A 17540-nucleotide genomic window follows, 5' to 3' on the forward strand; every position below is an offset into this window, starting at 1 on the left:
TCATTATGGAAAACGATGAGAACACAATATTTAAAAGTATTAGCCAAAGAATAAAGTCATTTGATAAAATTTTAGAAGTTTACTACCACAAGCATTTTCATAAGCACATTATCACCATCATCAGAGTGCTGCTCACTCACCTCAGTTCAAAATCAAAAAAAAAAAAAAAAAAAAGACATAGTTCATGCCTTTGAAGAATCACATACAAACAATATCACCATGAAATATTCATAAAGGCCTAGAAAAGTGCCAAGTAAATATTTGGAAGTGAGCATATGAGCTCCATGTATATACACTGTGTTTACTCCAAAGAGAAAGGTTCACAGTTACACTGAAACTGATATAAATGCAACAATGTATTTGGGTAACTATGGAAGAGACAAATACTGAGAATAATTTTTAAAGGAAAAAGAGGTGTTCAGATCACACTACAGTGTATTTCACATATGAAGAATGACTCATACTAAATCTAAGTCAACAGGAAAAAATATTTAAAATTAGGGGCACCTGGGTGGCTCAGTCAGTTGAGCATCAGATTCTTGATTTCAGTCGAGATTCTGATCTTGGAGTGGCAAGATGAAACCACACATTTGGGGATCCCTGGGTGGCGCAGCGGTTTAGCGCCTGCCTTTGGCCCAGGGCGCGATCCTGGAGAACCGGATCGAATCCCACGTCAGGCTCCCGGTGCATGGAGCCTGCTTCTCCCTCTGCCTATGTCTCTGCCTCTCTCTCTCTCTCTCTCTCTCTCTCTATCATAAATAAATAAAAATTAAAAAAAAAAAAGAAACCACACATTTGGGAACATATAGGGCTCCTCAATCAGCAGGAAATTGCTTGCAATTCTCTCTCTCTCTCTCTGCCCCTCCTCCTGCTCACATGCTTTCTCTCTCTCAAATAAATAAATAAATAAATAAATAAATAAATAAATAAATAAATAAAATCTTTAAAAAATCTAAAATTAGAAGAAAACTAAAAGAGGGAATATTATATGTTACTATCTTCATGTGTATGTACATATATATATTTATATATGTATGTATAAAACCATAAACTTATCTTTACATACAAAGAGGTTATACAAATTGGTAAGAAAAACATGAGTAGAAAAACAAAGTTCTTCAACAAATAATGTATTTCAACAAGTTGATGGTATATAAGATCAAACACAAAAATGAAGAGGAATAGTTTCTATAGCAGTAATAACCTTTCAGAGAATGTGAAAGAAAAACAATCTTTTTCCCAACAGTATTAGAAACTACAAACAAGATGATAATAAACATAACATGAGAAAGAATTTTTTCATGAAAAAAACAATTTATTATATTGAAGGACATAAAAAAGACCTTAATAAATGAGACATGCCAATGGAAAGACTGAATGAGAAAGTTGCTACTTTCCCTTCAAATATTCTTAAATTAAATACAATGCCAGGTAAAACCCCAAAGGCATTATTTATGAAATTAGATAACCTAGTTATTCCAGTCTCCTAAAGAAAAGGTCCAACTAGATAAAGGAATTTAAAAAAGAAAAATAATTACTTACTGGATATCACAACATACCATAGGCTATAGTAGTTATAATAGTATAACAACAACAAAATCTTTATACCCGGAGAACATAAAGAAGTCCTATAAATTAAAATAAGATTAAATAATCCACTGGAAACACTGGGTAAAGATATGAACACAGTTATCACAGCAGAAGCAAAATATTAGGCCATTATGCCAAAAAACAGATGGGGAAGTAATCAACTTTGCCAAAAATCAGAGAAACAAATTCAGGTAACAAAGATCATATTCTTACCTACTCATTGGTAAACTTTTCCAAGTTTAAAGTTTTCATGTATTGACAAAAGGTTAAGGAAATATGTACTCCCCAGTGGAATGTAAAGTAGTACTACCATTTGGAAGAGCAATTAGGCATCAACTATTAAAATCTAAAATGCATACATCTCAATGACTCAAAATTACAATTACCGTTATATCATTTTAAAAAATATTCTAGTACATCTGAACAAGGAACCTGTGTAAGGATGTTTGTTTAAAGTAGCAAAATAACAGGAATAAACTAAATGTCTATGAAAACAAGGCATGGTTAAACCATGTTATAGAATAATAGGCAGCAATTTAAAATATATATGTAATATATATAAACATATATCAAGATATATATATGTAATTTATGGCATATATAACATATATGGCACATATATTTTACATGTATATACTCATTTTTTTAGGTTTTTTTAAAGATTTATTTATTTATTCATGAGATACACAGAGGGAGAGAGGCAGAGACACAGGCAGAGGTAGAAGCAGGTTCCTCACAGGAAGCCCAATGCAGGACTTGATCCCAGATCCTGGGATCATGTCCTGAACAGAAGGCAGACGCTCAACTGCTGAGCCACCCAGGCATCCCTGTATATATACTCATGTTACCCACTAAGCTCTATGTGAAAATGAGGCAGAGATCATCATGTTACCATTTCAGTAAATAAAAAAACTATATGTCTTGCTGTATAGACATTGACCACCTATATCTTTAAGGCACTTTCCTGGGGCCCCAAAGTCAATCTCCTGCCCATGATACAACCCATATTTGAAGACAGATAATCACAAACATTTTATCTGTGTAGATAAGCAAAAACTAGAAACTTAAATTCCAATCAATGCAATGTTACATAGGACTTAACGTGAAGGAAGAGATTTTTTTATCCCAAGTAGTGCCTAAATACATTTAGTTAAAAAGATGGAACACAAAATTATATATACTGGTGATCTCAGTTATGCCTTAAAGAGACTTCTGCATGACAAATTCAGATATACCCATGGTGGGGCTGAAACCTGGAAACTCATCAAATGTTCACTGGACAGCTGGATTGCAATAATTTTTATTTTCAAGTTTCTTTTTCTATTTATTTTCTAGATGTTATGCAATGGGCATGTACTACTGCAAGTGTAAAAGACCAAACATGTTGTTTTTGAAATAATGTATCTTCTGTTATTATATCCTTGAGAAACCTCTATACAGATAATACTAAAATGTTTCTCTATTCCCAGCCTCTCCCCTTCATTCCAGGCCTACTTCTCAGCTGCTTACTGAGCAGTTATCAACAACCCAGCTTCAGTTCTCCTGGATGTGACTTTACCTCTCCCACTGCTGTGCTCAGTGATCCCATCTTCCTGCTGGCTCAGCCCTGTCCCAGTTCCCAGACCATGGCAGGCCTGAATTAAAAAGTACTAATACAAGGTCATCCCCTCCTCCATCTCTCTCCCATCCACTACTAGAACCATGTTTCTGATTCTGTGTCCATCTGGACTTCTAGCCCACGCCACTGTGGAGTCAGTACCACTATACTACACACTCCATCATATTCTTTCTGGTATTAAACTGTTCAGGTACTTTTCACCCCTGCCAGGTTGTCAACTCGTAAGATCAAGTACTTTATCATACTTATATAGAGAGCCAGGGCTATGTACCCTAAAACAATAAGAAAGTATTTGATGAATGGCTGCTACATTTGTTTAATCAGACATCTGTAGGATTTGTTTAAAGTAGAAGGAGTTCAGAGACTCAATTCAAACAGCCAGCATTTATTAAGAAACTAACATGGGTCCAGGATTATAATGGGAAAATTAGAACAAAATGAAGGTATGGCTGCTATTCATGACACAGTTAGAATCTAAAGTGGTTGACAATACATACCAAAAAAGAGAGAGAGAGAGAGAGAATAATTACTGTTTTAGCTTCTGCCTTAACAAGCAAAACATGAAAATCTTCTTGCCTGAGGTCCTGATTTCACAGATGGGCAAACTGCAATCGAGTTTGTCTGCCTGGATTCCAGACTACTGCCAGCACTGACTTTCGCCTCCTGTCCCAACTCCATGGGCCCCAGTGTGCCTGGCTCTGCTTGTCACTATTTGTATGCTTGCCCACTTTGAATTATTCCCCTGCATCTAGATTCTCTCTTCCTCCAATTCATGCTGCACATTATGATCTAAATTTCTTCCCTCCTTTTTTTCCTACAGTACCCTTTGTGACCTGTTTTTGCACACATCTCCATAATAACAAACTATGACCACAACCCTAGATTTCCTCTTAAACCTCTCTTCCATAAGACTGAGAATATCATGGCAGGCCTCTAAATCAAATTATAAGAACACTGCTGCTTGCTTACCGAACATTCATTTCCCCCTTCCTTTTCCTTAACAGAACTGCCATTCAGCTCATTTGTCCCCTTCATTTCCTACACACAGCCATGCACTTCAGGGAAAGCTGACCTCATCCCCAGCCAGGAGATCCTGATTAGTCTAAACTCTCATGCAGGCTATTTCTTTTCCCCTTGCTGTTGAGTGGATTGTGGGTGGCTATGTGATCCAGCACTGGCCAATGAGGTAAGAGATAAGAGAGGACTTTTGGCAAAGGTTTTCTCATTTTTCTGGAGGAGACACTGCAACTGCATGATGGTGGGCTTAGAACTGTGACAGCCATCACACCACTGGCTGACATTGAGGTCTAGACACAGAAGGGGCACAGTCGGGGGATCCCTGGGTGGCTCAGCAGTTTGGCGCCTGCCTTTGGCCCAGGGCACGATCCTGGAGTCCTGGGATCGAGTCCCGCATCAGGCTGCCGACATGGAGCCTGCTTCTCCCTCTGCCTGTGTCTCTGCCTCTCTCTCTCTCTCTCTCTCTTTAGGTCTATCATGAATGAATGAATGAATGAATGAATGAATGAATGAATAAATAAATAAATAAATAAATCTATCTTTAAAAAAAAAAAAGAAAGGGCACAGTCAAGAGAAGAGAGGAAAAATCAAGTCTAGGTCTGACACCTGGGCCTTCCTACCCCTTTGGATTTCTTATGACTTTTGCACATCTTTTTTAGTGTATTCCTTTTGCTCTGCTGCCAGGTTATTTAGAGCAAATAGCACATCTCAAAAAATATATACCAAAAGTTTTGTTTTCTATTTTAAATAGTAGCTTTAAAATGGGAATGTGATGGATATTTAGGGTTTTTTAGTCTGAAATTATGAATAAAGCTGCTATTAATTTTCATGTAAAAGTCTTTCTGCATATGTTTTCATTTCACCTGCGAGCGGAATTCCAGGGTTGTATGGTAAGTATATTTTTAACATTAAGAGAAACTGCCAAACTATTTCCCAAAGTGTTGCTTTCCCATCAGCAAAGTATGAGTGCTTCAGCTGCTTCACACCCTCTCCAAAACTTGATATTGTCAGTCTTTGTAAATTTACCCATCTAATGTTTGTACAGTGGTATCATATGGTGCTTCTTAAATGTCATTATTTGGGCAAATAATAGACTTAAACACCTTTTCATGTCCTTTGTGTATTTTCTTTTGTGAAATATATCTTTAAATATTTTGTCCATCTTTTAGTTGGATTGTTTGTTTTCTTACCGAGATGCAAGAGTCCTATACATAGCTGGGACAATTAGTCTTTTGTCCAATATATAGAGATAGAAATTGAGATACACAGATCTAGCAAATCTTGTGTTCTTAAAGAGAATTTTTTTTTAAATTTGATAAAATCTAGTTTATCTTTTTTTTTTTTTTACAGTTAGTGCATTTTGAGTCCTACCTAAGACATCATTGCCTAGCCCTAAATCACAATGATTTTCTCCTATATTTTCTTCTTGAAGTTTATATATTCAAAGGCATGGACAAATCTCAAAAACATCAAAAAACATTATGCTGCTATATAGCAGGAGACAAAAATGAGTACATATTCTGTTATACAATCTACATCCATTTGTAGAACAGGAAAAACTAATCAATGGGGAAATAAAGCAGATCAAGCAGAAGGGAACTTTTTAGTGCAATGGAAATAATCTAGACCTCCACTGCCGTGGTGATTACATAGGTATATTTGTAAACACACAATAGTACTTAAAATAGATGCATTCTGGAACAGAATGGATTCCAGGACTAAACCCATGCATATATGGTCAATTATTCCTGTGCAAAGAAGCAAAAATATACAATGAGGAAAAGACAGTCTTTTCAATAAGTGGATGGTAACATGCAAAAGAAAGAAACTGGATCATATTTGTATACCAGATGCAAATACAAACTCAAAATGGATTAAAGGCTTTGATGTAAGACCAAAAACCATAAAAATCCTAGAAGAAAACATAAGCAGTAAGCTCTTGGACATTGGTCAGGGCATAATTTTGGATCTGTCTCCTTAGACAAGGGCAAAAAAAAAAAACAAAAATAAACAAATGGGACTTTATCAAACTAAGAAGCTTTTGAAAAGCACAGAAAACCCTCAAGAAATGAAACTACAGGGCAGCCCCGGTGGCACAGTGGTTTAGCGCCGCCTTCAGCCCGGGGTGTGATCCTGGAGACCCAGGATCGAGTCCCACGTCATGCTCTCTGCATGGAGACTACTTCTCCCTCTGCCTGTGTCTCTGCCTCTCTCTGTGTGTGTCTCTCATGAATAAATTTTAAAAATCTTAAAAAATAAATAAATAAAATAAATTATAAAAAAAAATGAAACTCAGAAGATATTTACAAATGATATAAACAATAAGGTGTTAATATCCAAAATATATAAGAAGCACACAACTCAGTATCAAATAAACAAGCCGATTAAAAAATGGTCAGAGGACCTGAATAGATATTTCTTCTCCAAAGAAGATGTCCAGTTGGCCAATAGACACATTAAAAGATGCTCAACACCACCAATTATAAGGGAAATGCCAATCAAAACAACAATGAAACATCATCTCACACTTGTCATAATGACTACTGTCGAAAAGACAAGCAATAACAAGTGTTGCAAGAATGTGGGGAAAAGGCAACTCTTATGTACTGTTGTTGGAAATGTAAAATGGCACAGATGCTATGGAAACAATATAAAAGTTCCTCAAAAAATTATAAGTAGAACTACCATGTGATCCAGCAATTACACTTCTAGGTATTTATCCAAAGAAAGTGAAAACACTAGTTTGAAAAGATAATATGCACTCCTATGTTCATTGGGATATTGTTTACAATAATCAAGATACCCAAGCAACTTAAGTGGCCATCAAGAGATGAATGGATAAAGATGTGGCATGCATGTGAGCATGTGCACACACATACACAAACACACGCACATACACACACTGGACTATTAGTCATAAAAAAAAAAGAATGAAGTTTTGCCACTTGTGACAACATGGATGGATCTAGAGGGTATTATGCCAGGTGAAATACATCAGACAGAGAAAAGCAAATACCATATGGTTCCACTTATATGTGTAATCTAAAAAGCAAAACAAATAAATAAAACAAAATAGAAACAGACTCATAAATATGGAGAAGAATCTGGTGATTGTCAGAGGTGAGCGGATGGACAAAATAGGGAAACAGAATTAAAAGGTACAAAGTTCCAGTTATAAAACAAATAAAACAGAGGGTTACAATGTACGAAATAGGGAACATATATAACAATTTTGTTTGGTGACATTAGCTAGATCTGACATGTATATAAATGTATGTAAATGTTGAATCACCATGTTGTACACCTGAAACTAATATACTATTGTATACCATCTACACTTTTATAAAAGAAAAAAATGGATATACTCTATTATATATGAAACATATCTCAATAAACTTGATTTAAAAAAATTTAATGGGAGTTTGGTAGAAATATTTGTGACCACACAGTCCTATGGGGTAAGATTTAGGGAATAAGCAAGACTTTCCTATGCCTGAGATACAAATATTAATCTCAGAGCATATATAATTTCTTAAATAAATATCACCTTATTCTAATTTATTTTTAAAGATTTTATTTATTTATTCATGAGAGACACAGAGACATAGGCAGAGGGAGAAGCAGGCTCCCTGCCAGGAGCCCAATGGGGTACTCATGGAGCACCAAAGGCAGATGCTCAACCACTGAGCCACCTAGGAGTCCCCATCTTATTCTAAATTCATTAATGTCATATAGTCTTTGAAAGACAGTGGCATTACTCAAACAAGTCAGGCTAGTCCATGAATGGACGTAGCAATTGACATGTACCTTTAGCTGAGGAGGATTTTTTTTTTTTTTTTCAAAAGGAAAAAGGAGGGATCCCTGAGTGGCGCAGCGGTTTGGCGCCTGCCTTTGGCCCAGGGCGCGATCCTGGAGACCCGGGATCGAATCCCACATCGGGCTCCCGGTGCATGGAGCCTGCTTCTCCCTCTGCCTGTGTCTCTGCCTCTCTCTCTCTCTCTCTCTCTCTCTCTCTCTCTCTCTCTTTCTGTGACTATCATAAATAAATTTAAAAAAAATATAAAAAAAAAAAAAAAGGAAAGAGGAGTGCCTAGGTGGCGCAGTTAGTTAAGCATTTGACCCTTAGTTTTGGCTCAAGTCAGGCTCAAGTCATGACCTCGGGGTTGTGAGACAGAGCCTCCTGTTGAATTCCGCACTCAATATGGTGTCTGCTTCAGATTCTCTGTTCCTCCCGCTCGTGCTGCCTCTGTCCCGCTCAAATAAATATTTTTTAAAAATAAAAAAAGAGGGAGAGGAAAGGATAGAAAGGTACGAAAGGGAAATGTGCTTTAGTTCTTCCTGGACCCAGAGACTCTGTGAATCTAAATTTGTGATTCTTTTGGGAATGGGAACACATATGCCACTGAAGATGAAGGTTTTTCTCCTATAGCAGCCGTTTATGTTTCAAATGAAAAAAACAAATAGGACACGGTAAGAAATCACTATGCCTTGAAATTTTAAGGGAAACTCACAGGTAGTATTACAGATTTTTTTTTTTTTTAGTATTACAGAATTTTATAACTAGAGACACTCTGTGTATCATATAGTCCAAGCCACTAAAATACAAATTAAATAAATAAGCCTTGGAGAGGAACACCTGGGTGGCTCAGTTGTTGACTGCCTGCCTTTGGCTCAGGAGCCTGCTTCTCCCTCTGCCTATGCCTCTCGGCCTCTCTCTCTGCGTCTCTCACGAATAAATAATAAATAAATAAATAAATAAATAAATAAATAAATAAATAAATAAACAAACAAACAAACAAACAAAATCCTTAAGAAAAATAAGCCTTGGAGAATATGAGGTTTGTTTTGTCAAATAACTACTTAGTTAAAAACCTCAAGGAAGAATTGGGGTGTCCTGATTCCTGATTCAGAGTTTTATAAAATTACTATTTCTAGCCCAATGCTCTATGCAGAGCAGATATTTAGAAAAACAAAAAGCAAACAAAAGACCTGTTGAATAAATTCATGCTAGGTAACAGGACAAAAAAGTACAAGGAAAGCATAAGTGAAAAGAGATAAATTTAGATGCAAACATTTTCCTCAACAAGTTCTGTACATACTTAGTTATGTCATGTATGCATATATGGGGGGAAGCATATTTTATGAAATTATTCTGGCAGATATCAATGCCTAAAGAAAGAAAATGAAGACAAATGGTAAACTCTCAAGAATTATCGGATCCCCTTTCCTAGAAATAACTGAAGACAATTAGCTCTTTCTGAGATAGTTAGGGGGCGTATCTACCTTTTTACTGAAAGACATTATAATGATATTTACTAATAGCTTTCAGGCATTTGAATTTAAGATAAACTTGTGAAAGTGGATTCTCACCAAATCTTTGCCTAATCACAATTAAAATCAGATAATTTTCATACCCTTTAGTTATTTATGAAGTCACTGTGATTTCTGGTTAGGTTGTGGGAGAACTGACATATCTCTATCAGGAGTTCATGGCTTTGGTTGTGAAACATTAAGCTGCTATAAGAAAAGATCTTGGATTTCCTGCAGATATGTAATAAACAACATAAGTCCAGTTTAAACAGCATTAACATATCAGAAGTATTCTATTAATTTTCTATTATGATTCTATAGTCCTTAGGATCTTAAAAAATTATTTACTTTACCTCAACCCTGGTGGGATGCCCATTATTTTAAGGTAGGAATGTTGGAGCAAGCTGGGATATTACTTGATTTGGATCTTGTTCCTAATCAGGCAACTTCCTCAGGTGCTACATTACTTGGTTCTCTCAAGAAGGCAAATAAAGAAAATAGCAAGATACTAAAAACTAGCAAAATAATAGAATACCAACATCGGATTTTGCATACATGTTTTTAAATCTATGATCTAGTTTTAAAGAATGTCAAATGAAATATATGTGTGTACATACATTTAAACAAATAAAACATGGATTTAATTAGCATGACAGAAAAAAATACAGAAAACCCCTAACTGAATAGGAAGTATTAATTTTTCAGCTCAATAGATGAAACGAAATTAATTCATTTTATCTTATCCTATTTCACCTCTCCATTTGGTCACCACCTTAACTTACAAGGGAAGATAATTGCTTATTTCACTCTTGTTAATGCCCACTGTCTTCACAACTAGAAAATAATAGTCTAAAAGTTGTACATGTAGATACAGCCTTGAAATAAAAAGGAACAAAAGCACTATAAAATTAAGCTTTATAAAATCAGACTATCACTTTGTGATTCTTAATAATGTATTAGAGGTAATAATCTCAAAGAGTTGTTGAATGCATACTTGTGGTTGAGTTAGAATTCATCTCCAAGGTAAAAATTCACTTATGAGGAAAATAAGAATGTCTAAAAGTAAAGTCTGTCAAAAATCACTGGTGCTTTAGTAGGGAACTAACTAGAAGTAATACATTTGAATATGTTTTATTTAGGTCTGGTAATCTTTAAAACATCAAAATATTGAGAAAAAAAAACCTCAAAATAAAAAAATAAAAATGCTACAGGCTCTGGCCTGTTAAACTGCTAGCTTTTGGAAATACCATAAAATACTGTTCATGAGATCATCTTCTATACTATTAAAACTATGAAACAATAAATATAAGAAGAGCATTTTACTATTTTGGATAAAGCAGCCAAACTGTGCCAGTCTATTAAAAATGGATTAAACATGAGCACTATAAATACTAACACTTTTAAATTGCAGATAAAATCCTCCAAAAATCTTTTTTTCTGATGAAATAACACAACTCATATCACTTACGCTATTGGATAATTGTTTCATAGATACATATATATATACCAACAGACGTAGCCAGAAGCAATACGCACCCCATCCTATGCAGGTATTTAACTTGCTCAGTGCACATTCTCAAACAGACCCTCTGCGGTCATCACAGCTTAGTCTCCCAGTAAAATACTTGAAATAGCATAATCCATACAGGATCATTAATAATCTTGAACACCAAAAAAAAAGGGAGGGGATTGCTGTTATTGGGAAAAGTCAACAATGAAATAAAAATAAAGTTCCTGGAGACATAAATACCCTAAAATTACTGGCTTCATATGTTGTCAAAATGAAATAATCTTGGTAATTATTCTCCAAGATACAGACAGTCCTGGAATATTCCTGGGTTAAGGCAAAACAAAAGAGAGCTATGAAAATCACAATATTGAGCCTTTGTTGTTCAGAAAGTTCAACTTTACTCTGCCTTGAAATTTAAAGAAAAGAGATAAAAAGAATAGTCTGGGTCCTCACTGCCACCTGGACCTTGGATTCTGTGCCTTGGGATCTGGTTTTGGGTGAGTACTAATCCAAACCCCCTGGGTGGCTGAGTATTCTGTAATAAAATAGATGCTACACTAAAACAAGTTGTCTCACCTCAAGGGATAGTGTAATTACTCTGACTATATATGTTTAATACATTTTAATACCCTCACCTATACGCCAAATATTCTAGTAAAGAGACTTCCCAAACACATCTTGCTGCTTCTGTTTCTGCTTTTGTTCTAGCTGTGTTACACTGCTTGAAATCCTTCTCAGGAGTATCTGTCCAAGCTCGAGAGATACCCTGAATATAACCTTTCCCCAGCCACATAAACATCTGACCTGTTTGGAATTCCTCTAACACTGACCTTTAATTCACTTCTTTCTAGTTCTCTTGGATTGTTTTAAAATCATTTCTCCAAATGACAATAATGCTCACTCAATACACACACTGTTCATACCAGATACACTGCTTAACACATTTAACCCTTAAAAAAAATCCCATGAATCAGAGTCTATGAAAATTCCCATTTTGTAGATGAAGAAAAAGAATTAAATAGTAAGCAAGGGCACATAACTCTCTACCACTTAAGTAAGGCACGAACTCAAACCTAAAGCTCTTTCCAAAGATCTTGTTTGACATAGTGAAATACGACCTCATGCAAATGTCTGTGCTCCTCAACTAGACTGTAAGCTAAGGTCAAAGTGAGTAGTGTCTTTTACTTCCTTCCAACACCTCATACCAGGGCATAGTGTTGGACAGGTTTTAAGAGCTCTGAGTGAGGGAGGCACCGAAAGTGTATCCAGAATATTTTCTACATCATCCATTAACTGTTCTGTTGGGTCCTTATCTGTACCATACGTTCTTAAAGGTCCAGTCAACTAAAGGCAGAAGCTTCTAGAAATGAAACTCCTCAGAGGAAGTCCATCTTTATCTGTAAAGTGGATTACGGTCAGAGTAGCAGACTGCTTTCTGAAGGTACTACTTCTTCTTCTATTTTATATTTTATTAAATTTACTCATCTTTCTCAAAATCTTACTGTACACGGATGTCATATTACCTTCTATTCTTTAATAAACTTGCCTATTTTGTTTTACTAAGTGGACAAATGTTTACAAAGAAGACAAATAAAAGGTACCTTTCTTCTCACAGTAAGCACATCATTAAAAACTGAGACATACACTTACATCACTCTGTGTAGCAAAACTGCAATAAAGAGAGGGGCTGCCTCCTCTGCATGCTCACAACTATGAAGCCCATGCTGGAAGGGGAAAAGTCACTTGAGAGTAAATTAGAATAAAACCCACTTATTTTATTCATATAGAGTTACTACCAAAGTCTTTCACTAGCTTCAAGGGATTTGAGGAAAAGGAACAATACAAAAACACGTCTATCTACAATTGTGTTCACTTTTAGGTAATGTAACCACTCAAATACAGACAGGGTTGACTGCAATTCTGCATCAGGATGTTGGTGACACTGATAATTCAACCAAGCTTCTGCCACATGTCTTAAGAGTCAACCAAGCCATTAACGAAATTGCATTCCTACCAAGGGGAGTTTAGGGAAGGGGTAGGTCCATCATTCCTAATAACATCTACTTCCCCCAAACTGATTCAGATGATTAACGGTGTCAGTTCTTCATCAAATCAGCACTCAATCATTTTGCAAGGTAATTCTCTTCATCTCAACTCCTACTTTACATGCCCATAAAATGCAAAAATGCATATTGCACTACTGACATATAATAATTTAAATGAAAAGAAAAAAATCAATAATTTGCTCCACAGCACAGAATCTTACTGTCAGCTTCACTGAATCCACCATTAATTTCAGTTCCTCCCCACATACTCATTAAACATAAAATACAGCTATTCTAAGGATATTAAGGTTTTTGAGTTTTGTTGTTTTTTTTTTTTTCCTTTTAAAGAGAATATAGTCACGGCAAAATACAAGCTTCTAAATACTCCATTTCTGATTTATACTTATATTGTTTGTTGGAGCTTTCTAAAATGATTGAAGACACTAAACATTCTAAGGCATGGTTGTCCCACCACATAGAAATAAACTTTTCAGCAGCAATGCTGGCAAAAAGGAAGACTGAAAAACTGCTATTAATATATATAATGAAAGAGACTACAGTGCAAGCTAAAGAAAGCAAAGTGAAATATATCTTTTGGCGAAACTAAGTGGCACAAAACAACTGAAATTTTAAATTGTTAATAATGGTCCCGGAGCTAATTCAACTTTTCCACTGATGCAAACCACAAGCAGAATTACACACTATGTCTCTCCTCAAAGATATTTACGATTCCTTTAAGGTGGATGAGAAAGGCTAAGGATATCTGTTAAAGCCTATAATACAACTAATGTTATTAAAATGGTATATTTATAAGCCTGTGAAGTATAACCTCATTACTCCAAAAACTACCCCTCCATTGTCTTCCTTTAGAAGTTAACCCATAATGAACAAAAGTGCATCTCTGCCATCCTTCTGCTCCGTTTTCCCAGATCAATCTACCTTAGTGTTTTGTATGCTGACCAAAACATTCCATAAATAATGCCATGGTGCACACGCATTAAAGTTTAGAGAGTTTCTGCTTTTGAAGGAGATAGTGACAGGACTAAGGACACACGGGTTCAATTCCAAGACAAATATTAGGCGGGTGGTTTGAAAATATCAATCAAAAGAGGCCTAGGGGTAAAGGATACAAACGTCCACCGCCACCACCCTTCCTTTCCCCTCCCCTCTTCCTCTCTTGTTCTCTTCCTCTCTTCTCTTCTTTCCTTGTGGTTTCTCACGGAGACTATCCAAGCAGGAAAGCTGCTAATTTAAAATTAGTGGGACTCACGCTGGGAATATGTAATTCCCAGGAAGAAAAAAAAGAAACTGCCAAAAGGGGGTGTGGGGGGTTGCTGGCAACATGTTTTAAGTGGCAATCCTCCCCACCCCCACCCTAATACTGCACAAATCCACAGATTCTTCTTCACCCGTCTTCTCCTCCCAGGTCCCAGTACTCTATTCAACTTGACCCTTATCCAAATAATTTAGGGACCTGCAGGGCATCCGCTGTGCAAGAGTGCATCCCTCAGTATATGTGCCCAATTTTCTGGAAGCCCCTGAATCCGGACAGTTGTAGCAGGCTAGGGATCTCCCACCGGGGAAGGGGTGAAGAACGGGGGTAAAAGAGGAAAGGATGCAGAGCTGCGCTCTAGGGCGAGTGGCTGGCTGAAAGGGAGACAGGGAAGAAAGAAAGGGTGGGAAGGAAGTGAGGCTGGGAGAGAGGAAGAAAGGGATGAAAGAAAGGCTGGAAGAGAGAAAGGAGGGGAGAGGAGAGAGGGATGTTGGGAAGGATGAGGGCGGGAGGGTTGGGGAGCGCGGAGGGAGGGGAGGATGGAGAGGATGGGAGGGAGGTAGGGAGGGAGGCAGGCAGGGATGGAGGATGCTCTGCCCAGGACTCACCTCTGTGGGTCGGTGGGAGTTTCTCGCCTCCTCCTCCTTCTCTCTCGTTCCCAGCCGCTGGAGGGGTAATCACAGAAGGGACTGGAGAGGCGGCGGCGGGGACGAGGGCAGCAGCTGCGGCAGCCGCCTCTGGCCGAGGTGCGGCGGCTCCTGCTCCGCCCGCCGGCCCGGGTCTCCGCCTTACTCAGGGCTGGAAGCGAAGCCGCTCCCCCTCCCCCAGCCCGCCCCGCGTCCTGCCCAAGCGCGAGCGGCAGCGGCCCGAATCGCCGCTAGGGGAGGCGACCAGTGCGCAGGCGCGGCCGCTCGCTCGCTCGCTCCCTCGCTCCCTCGCTCCCTCGCTCGCGCGCCCCCGTGGTCCCCGCGACTCGGCGGGGCTGGGGGAGGCCGGGGTGGGGGGGTGGGGGCGGGGACGGGGGTGGGGGGGGACGCGGGCGCGCGCGGCCTAGGGAGCGCCGAGCGGGAGGGGCAGGGGCGGAGCCGGGGAGGCCGGGCTCGCTCCGCGCCGCAGGTGGGGGCCGTGGGGGGAGGGGACGGCGGTGAAGGGGCGCCGCCGAAGGGCGCAGGTGCCGTGTCCATGACAACCGCGTTCCCCTCCGGGCGGGCACCCGGACCTGAGTGGCCGGAAGCCGCGAGGACCGGGTTCTGAGACGCGGTGCGGGAGAGGTCCTGGGCCGGGAGGGAAGGGAATGGGGGTTAACGAGGAGGAAGAAAGGGTGAGCCCAGAGAGGGCGCGGGCACGTGGCAGGAGAAGGGCTGGGCCTAAGTGCGCGAAGGTGGAGGCTGAATATGGGACGTAGGTTTGGGGGGACCTGGCGTAACGAGGGAAGGAGCATTGGACTTTAAAATAGGACCTGGAAGAGGATGTAAGTGTTAAAAACAGATGCAACCTCTGCTCATTTCACGAGCCTTGGTTGAATGTTGTGTATGTGGAAGGCATTCTGATTCTTTTATTGATCCAAAAAAAAAAAAAACATTACTAAGCCCCCAATTTGCACCAGCCACTCTACTTAAGCATTTCAAGATATCAGAAATGTTTAGTATCCGGTGTTTGTCCTCGCAGAGGTTATACTTTAGTTGGGGAACTTAGATTGTAGGGAGTACATATGCTCTGTCCATCTGCGTCATCTGGGACTGGAATGTAACCGTTACAGGAATGCTAGAAATGAAGAAGGTACAAGCTACTAAGTTACAGGTACTTTGTTCTGCCATAATGCCAAGTGACAATTTTTTTTTTTTAATCAAGAGATAAGAATAAAGACAAAATCTATGGCAGTTTGGTAAGACACAAGTGATGCTGCATTCGCAACGCGCTACTTGTCTGGTCGGCTTGCCCACCGGCATCAATGTATCAGTTCATGCCAACACTTGTACGGCCTAATATCACTTGGTACACGCATTTTTTATACTCCTTGTTCGTTGGTTTTGTCAGCTATGTTACATCCCCTTCTTCCCAAGCTGACATCTGCAATTGTTTGAAAATAATATCAAAGCCAAGTGTCTTATTCTTTCCAGGCAATGGCTTGAGAGCTCTGTCTCTAACCATCCTTTTTATCTTTTTCTCCAAACGTCTTCTTGCCTTACATTTTCCTTGTCATCATCACTACACCACTCTAAAAATGCCTTAGATAGTGCACAGGAGTCAACTGTGTACACTTAAAACTTCCTTAGCCGACAACAACGATGTTTCAGGACCACGGACAGTGACACCGCATGTTCCACTCACGGAGCTTTTTCCTTAGGCTCAGCCTATAGAACAGGAGACAAACATCACCGAGGATACAGGATGTGCTTCGAGAGGTAAATGCTGAACACTAAATGAGCTGTACCAAAAGACAGGAACAGAATGGAAAAAGGAAAGCGTACCATGAACTGGTGTAGGAAGGAAGAAGTAGGCCCTCCAGCTAGACATTGAAGAAAGAATAGGTAACATTTACGGAGACATCACAGGACCCTAAAGTGGCGAGAGGAGGGTAAGTTAGCCAGGGAGGTATTCCAATAAAAATAGGGATACTTCAGTGTACCACTGCACAGTACCGTCCTGGGGGCAAAGTATACTTCTGATTTTAATTAGTCTAAAGTAGTTCCGGTTAAATAAGATAGAACACTGTCTCGAGAACTGACACTTTCTTGTTTTTACTGTGATTTTTCATTCTCTTTTCGGGCTGGAGGCAATAAATGTAAAAATGCAGGCCAAAGGATTATCAGACAAGTCCATCTCTTTAACATTGAGAGGATTCATTTATAGATTTGTGAGTTGTTTTAAATTAGGCTTAAATTTATGATTCTGTTTCAATCGACAGTAGACAGAAGGAAAAAAAAACTGATGTAGATCGAGTGTTGTCAAAATGAGATTTCCTTCATTTTTGTTTTGCGATGACTTTCAAAACTACTAGATATTATTGAGAAACCTTTAAAAGTCATTTGTAAAATATTTATAGGTCTTTGTCCATGCAATTGCTTTAGAGTTAATAAAAAATAATAGCATAAAAGCCATCCCTTATTCCTCAGACCCTTGATCTCCCTCACTCTTTCTTTTAAATGCACCAAACTATCGTCTGTTAATCAGACA

The 17540-nt window shown here is 38.6% G+C and overlaps 1 protein-coding gene across 1 annotated transcript in view; it reads right to left on the reverse strand.

Moving 5' to 3' along the window:
- The window catches only part of CTNNA2 (catenin alpha 2), a 1089255-nt gene extending 1074212 nt beyond the window's left edge, over positions 1-15043 (reverse strand). The window contains exon 1 of the mRNA XM_055312731.1: positions 14972-15043. The gene's annotated coding sequence lies outside the window, so the exon portion shown is untranslated. The remainder of the gene's footprint in view (positions 1-14971) is intronic.
- Between the last annotated feature and the right edge of the window lie 2497 nt (positions 15044-17540).

Source organism: Nyctereutes procyonoides, unplaced genomic scaffold, assembly GCF_905146905.1.
Source record: "Nyctereutes procyonoides isolate TBG_1078 unplaced genomic scaffold, NYPRO_anot_genome, whole genome shotgun sequence".
Taxonomy (NCBI): Eukaryota; Metazoa; Chordata; class Mammalia; order Carnivora; family Canidae; genus Nyctereutes; species Nyctereutes procyonoides.